Here is a 6,000-nt window from a genome sequence, read left to right as displayed (position 1 = left end):
TTATGAAGCAGTTCAGATGCAAAGTGAGGAGATGACCCTCAACCAGAACAGCAGACTGGGGCAAGGAGATCCAAGGAACCTGCAGGAGGAATCCCTGAGTGAAAGGAGGTAGGGATGAGGAAGAAAGAGGAAATCAGGGAGGACTCTAAGCTGGGGTCCTAGTCTCAGTGACAGTGGGGGGTCTGTTCATGAGGACCCTTTCCTATGCTGAGCACTGTGTAGACACTGAAGTACAAGGGTGAATTAGGACTGACCTAGTTTATAATTGGCACTCTTGGATGGACCCATGACAGCATTATCCTACTCCACATTCCCCTTGATGGAGAAGTTGGGAGTGAGGAGACCCTTTTGTACATGACAGCCTGACACAAATGTGTCACTTGAACATGACACAGATTTTCAAGAATAACCTTTCTGGGGGTCTGAAGCCAGAGGGTTGGACTAAGACTGGTTTTTAATCATTTACAAAAATAGCTAGACTCTGTACTGAATTGCAGTGGAGGAAGAAAAAACCATTTATTTCCATTTCTTTAATGCCATCAACATGAACTTGGAATTTTCATGTCCCAGATCTTGGTGCCACGCAAGGACACATTCAATCAGATTCTCCTACAGGGTTATTATTTTAAACTCATCTAGACTTCTGCTCTTTGCGTTATTAGACAAAAATCTTAGATATATGTTTGGCAGAATGGTATTAATCAGATTTGATAAATTCTGGTATTTTATAGATAATGACTTAGCCCTGTTGGAGTGGAGTCCCCATAATTGGAGAAGCTTTCAGCTTTTAGATATCTCCAGTATCATCGATTTATGTGGTGGGAATTTTGAATCACAAACTCAGGTGAGCAAGTATTGTGCTTTCTTTAATTCCTCTCTTCCTTTGGTTTCTGATTCACAGCCCCCTTCCTACCAATTGAACACTGAGCATCAGTCTTTCTGGGTGTTTCTAGTGAAAAGTGAAAGTTCTTCAGCTGTGTCCAACTCTTTGCAACCCCATGGACTGTAGCCCTTCAGGCTCCTCTCTCCATGGAATTCCCCAGGCAAGAATACTGGAGTGGGTAGCCATTCCCTTCTCCAGGGGATCTTCCCAACTCCAGGGATCAAACCCAGGTCTCCAACATTGCAGGTTGATTCTTTACCATCTGAGCCACCAGGGAAGCCCAAGAATACTGGAGTGGGTAACCTATCCCTTTTCCAGGGGATCTTCCTGAGCCAGAAATTGAACTTCGGTCTTCTAACTTCCTCCCAGTTGGGCTTGTACTATAGGAATCTCACCAAAACAGGTGTCCAGTTGTTCCTTAACCACTGCCCAACAGTCAGACTACTGCCTCCCTATCTTCCTAGACCCAAGGGCATAAAGTAAAAGCCTATTAACCCACTGTGGCCTGGACAAGTTTGGGGTTGGTTTGTTTGTTTTCTAGTCCATACACTGATTTTTTTTAATCAGAACATTTCATATTTTTAAAAAATCTAAATTTCTATTACTAGTAGTAATACTTAAGTCGCTAAGTCATGTCCGACTTTTGTGACCCCGTGGACTGTAGCCTGCCAGGTTCCTCTGTCCATGTGATTCTTCAGGCAAGAATACTGGAGTGGGTTGCCATTTCCTTCTCCAGGGGATCCTCCCAACCCAGGAATCGAACCCAAGTCTCCTGCATTGCAGGCAGATTCTTTACCGACTGAGCTATTACTGCTGCTGCTGTTGCTAAGTCGCTTCAGTCGTGTCCAACTCTTTGCGACCCCATGAATTGCAGCCTACCAGGCTCCTCCGCCCATGGGATTTTCCAGGCAAGAGTACTGGAGTGGGGTGCCATTGCCTTCTCCAAGCTATTACTAGCTTCTCCTAAAAGATGTAGAAGCACTGGACCCACATGTTCTTAGCACTGACCAGCTAGGGCTGAGCAGCAGCTGCCCACTTCAGAAAGGACTGAGTCCTCCAGCCCAACCCTGTCTTGGGTTCCTAAGATGCCCCACAGATTCAACTGCCATCCACCACCCCTACATCATTCCCCCACACTTTTGTTTTTCACATAGGAGAAAAATCATTTTCTGTATCTATCATAGAGCAAGTTCCCAACACTGAGACAGAGATTAATGCAGGAAGTTTAGCAAGAAGTGCTGTTGGAGTCCAGACCTGGTAAGGAAGACAAGGGTGCAAAACTGAGCAGAGGGAGAAGCTGGGCTCCCACAAAATCTCAATAGTGGCCTCAGCTGGCCTCACGAGAAGCTGGGAGGCAGCAGCACTTTTGTTGTGGTGAAAGGAGCCAGGCCTTTAAACTCCTGAACCACCTAGTCATTGCTGTGGCTGCCCCAGATAAAGGAGCAAGACCTTGGACCAGGTAGGTGTCTTCAGCCGAGGGCAGGTCCTGGCAGCTGGGGAACTGGCCCTTTATTCTGACGAGGGATCTGGGTGGTGTATAGCAGCATCAACTATGGCACCCATGTGAGACGGATGGAATCAGCAGGCTAAGAGGAGTGCTGCAGGGCCCTCTACTCATGTACACTATGTCCCTGCTCCCAGTGGGCCTTTAGATCAGTGCTTCTCTCTGGGGGTTCTGCTGGAGCCCAAGGACAGCTGCCTGGGATGCGAGCAACTGTCCCTTTGGCTCATACAGCCTCGTGTTCCTCCCGCCATCTCTCTTGTTCTGCCTCCTGACCCACCACCACCAAGGCCACAGAAAACTTTTTCTAGTCTGGGGAAATCCTACTCCCATTGTATTTCTTCCACAAATTCCCTCACCACTGCCTTTCAATCCTACTGCAAAGCCTCTAAGTTCCCTCAACAGAGAATTTCAGAACACAGAGGTAAAAAAGAATTTCTGGTTATTTCTGCTTCCCTCCCTGCCAAAAATCTCCCTGAGACAATGAGCATGGAGAAAGCTACCTGTTGGACTAGGAAGGAGGGAAATGAGGAAATATAAGGAGATTAAAAACTTAAGTGAGTATTGCTGGCTCTCCACTTACACAGAACCTAGCCAGGAATCAGACCAAGCAGGGCTGTGTCTCAGTCAGAAATACTTTGCAATGGACCTTGACTAGGAGTCTTGCTTTTTTGTGAATGAGTTTGTATGAAATGAACAGAAGTTCAAGGAAACAGCAAGGGTGGAAAATGGGCTTGAGGAAGGGAAAGATGAGCACTCAGACACTGTCTGGGGTAATGGAGGCCTCCCTACAAGGATACTCTGTAGAGTTCCAAGGTGCCTGGGATTCAGACAGATGAGAGGAAGAGTCAGGACACTTAAGAAAGACGGGCTGATGGTAGGACCACATTTGCTTTTTTCCGAACTCTGAGTGAGAAAAATCATCTTCCCTGACTTCAGGAAGCTCCTAGACAACTGGGTGTAGACAGCAGGGGCTTCCCCACAGACTGGGAAGGTTGGAGGAAAGGTGGAGGGGTGGCAGACTGGGCTTGAGGGAGCGAGGATTAGGGGATGATTTTTGCAGAAGGTGACCCCTACAATGGCCTTTAGAGGAGGAAAAGGATTGCACCAAGCAGGGAGCATTTCTTCATGGCTGCGGGCAGAAGAGAACCATGGTACTTTCAGAACATCTGTGGTGCATTCGTCTCCCCTGTACTGAACAGGAGGAGAGCAGAAAGAGGTGGACTGTGGAGAAGTATCCTTGACAAGATTCTTAAATAATTCCTCATGCTTCCTTAATATGACGCCCATCAAATGCACGCATGAGACCAGCTCTGGAAAAGGGAAGCATTTCAAAGCACAAGGCAGCCACTTGTCCTTGAAGTTCGATGGCAACTGCACTCTCTAGGAAAAGAGCTCCCTGCCAGTTGCCCTTCGAAAATGAAGATAGAGACAGCTCACAAGGAAGACAAAATTGAATTGGCTTAGTCAATTTTCATTTCTCTCCAGCTCACCAGATTTATATTAACTGTTATCAGGTGACTCAATTAACCTCTCTGCTCCTTGAATTAATTACTCTTACCACATTGTTCATGGTGAGGGATGGAGAGTTCATTCAAGAAAGCTCTTTTGAGTATCTGCTATGTGCCAGGCGTCATCAGATAACTGGAGATTCAAAGATGAAAAACAGACTCATCAGTGGGACTAAAATTGCTAACAGGAGAATCACACAGACTGCCAGCAGTGTTGAAACTGTGTTGCATGGATAATGAAAATGTGGATGCACAAGAGTTGTCCTAATCCACTTCCAGTCCCCAGGAAGGACTTTCTGGAGAAGCGGCACATGCGCCCACTCCAGAGAGGCTACTCAGAACTCCGTCCATGACTGAGGTTGGGCTATGACAAAAGAACTGCTTTGGGATGTCCACTGGGAAAGGCTTTCAGCTCCACTTTACGTTTGAAATTTTTCATTTAGAAAAAGGGTGAGAGAGAAAAATCCTCTTTTAAACCAGTGCCTCTCAAAATTTGATATGCATGAGAGCCATCTGGGGTCTTGGTAAAACACCAATGCTGATTTAGGTGGTAAGGCTGGGGCAGCATTTCTAAAAGCTCTCAAGTGATGCTAATATTGCTGATCTGGGAATCAGACTTTAAGTAGCAAGGTTTTAAATGACCTAAATTGTTCGATATTACAAAGATGTGGGTGCACTCCAACAAGTTCGATCAACTCAGTGTATTAAATAAACAAGGTGGAGCTACCAAAGTGACGAGAGAGAGCCCTTTCCAGGGGACATGGAAAGCAGAGAGACCTGTAACATTAAATACATACTATTTAAAGGAAACAGGAAAGTGACTCTATGCTTTTGTGTGCTGGACACTCACTAGGATCACCTGGGCTATATTAAACACTGTGATGTCTGGACCCCACCTCAGAGATGATACTTTAACACATCTGCAGTGCCCAGGCATTGACATTTTTAAAATCTTCCTGGATAACTTTGATGTGCACCTGATTAGATGTCAGTGTTCTCCATTGAGCTTGGAGCTGACAAGCTGAGAAGCCAGTGGTCTAGTAATGGACTTTCTCCTTACTCCTCCTTGGGAGGATTAGATCACAGAGGGAGCTTGAGTTATCTTATTTCCCAGCAAGGAGCCTGGGCTGGGCTGAGCCAATCCCAGTCCCCTCATGCAGTGTGGGGCAGTTATTCCTTCCAGCATTAGACTTTTAGGGCTGACAAAAAACTTGGGGTTCATGAAGCCTGCTCAAAGTCACAGTCACAGAGGTAAAGGGTGTTAGGTCTTGGTGGCTCAGACTCCTGCATGCAGGAGTCTTGGGTTTGATCCCTGGGTCGGGAAGATCCTCTGGAGTAGGGAATGTCAATCCACTCTAGTATTCTTGCCTGGGAAATTCCATGGACAGGGGAGCCTGGCAGGCTATAGTCTATGGGGTCACAAAGAGTCAGACATGACTGAATGACTAACACGTTCAGAAGCCCAGGGTATGCCCTTGGGCCACCCACGTTCTGGGGAGCTGAGCCACATGGGAAAACAGCAGAAATCCACAGCCACAATTTAAAAACCTGAAAAATCGAGAGGTCTGGGTTTAGAGGGCCTGCTTTCAGGACTGCCCAGGCTGACACTGCAGTGACAGGGTAGCAGGACACGAGCGCCCCTCTCAAGAAGGGCTTGGGAGGAGCGGGGTGAGAATGTTGTCAGAAGTGTGCCAAGGGCATGAAGGGGCACGTGGGGCCATGAGAGGGAGGAGAGTGTGGGGAGAGGGAGTCATAAAGAAGACTTTGAGGTGTGCGGGCATGGGGCTATAGGGTGTCTGGGGGGGTTGAGGGGGTATGGGCTAGGGGAGTGCGCAAGGGATGTGTGCAGGCATGTCAAAGCAGACAGCAGGCTAAGACCACTGCTGCTCTCTTCATCCGTGTTTTCCCAGCAACAGCTGCACCTTTGCAGTACAGATTCAGCCCCTGGCACTTAGTCCAAGCACAGATCCGCTAGGCACTGGCCCCATCTAGTGTTGGCAGTATTTTATTGGCCATTTTACCAGAGTTTGTAGTCACCTGTTTTCACTGAGGACTTAAACCAACAAATGGACTGTATTCCCAAAGAGGGTTTATGAATTAATTAT

Source organism: Bubalus kerabau, chromosome 8, assembly GCF_029407905.1.
Source record: "Bubalus kerabau isolate K-KA32 ecotype Philippines breed swamp buffalo chromosome 8, PCC_UOA_SB_1v2, whole genome shotgun sequence".
Taxonomy (NCBI): domain Eukaryota; kingdom Metazoa; phylum Chordata; class Mammalia; order Artiodactyla; family Bovidae; genus Bubalus; species Bubalus kerabau.
This window is presented reverse-complemented; position numbering follows the sequence as displayed.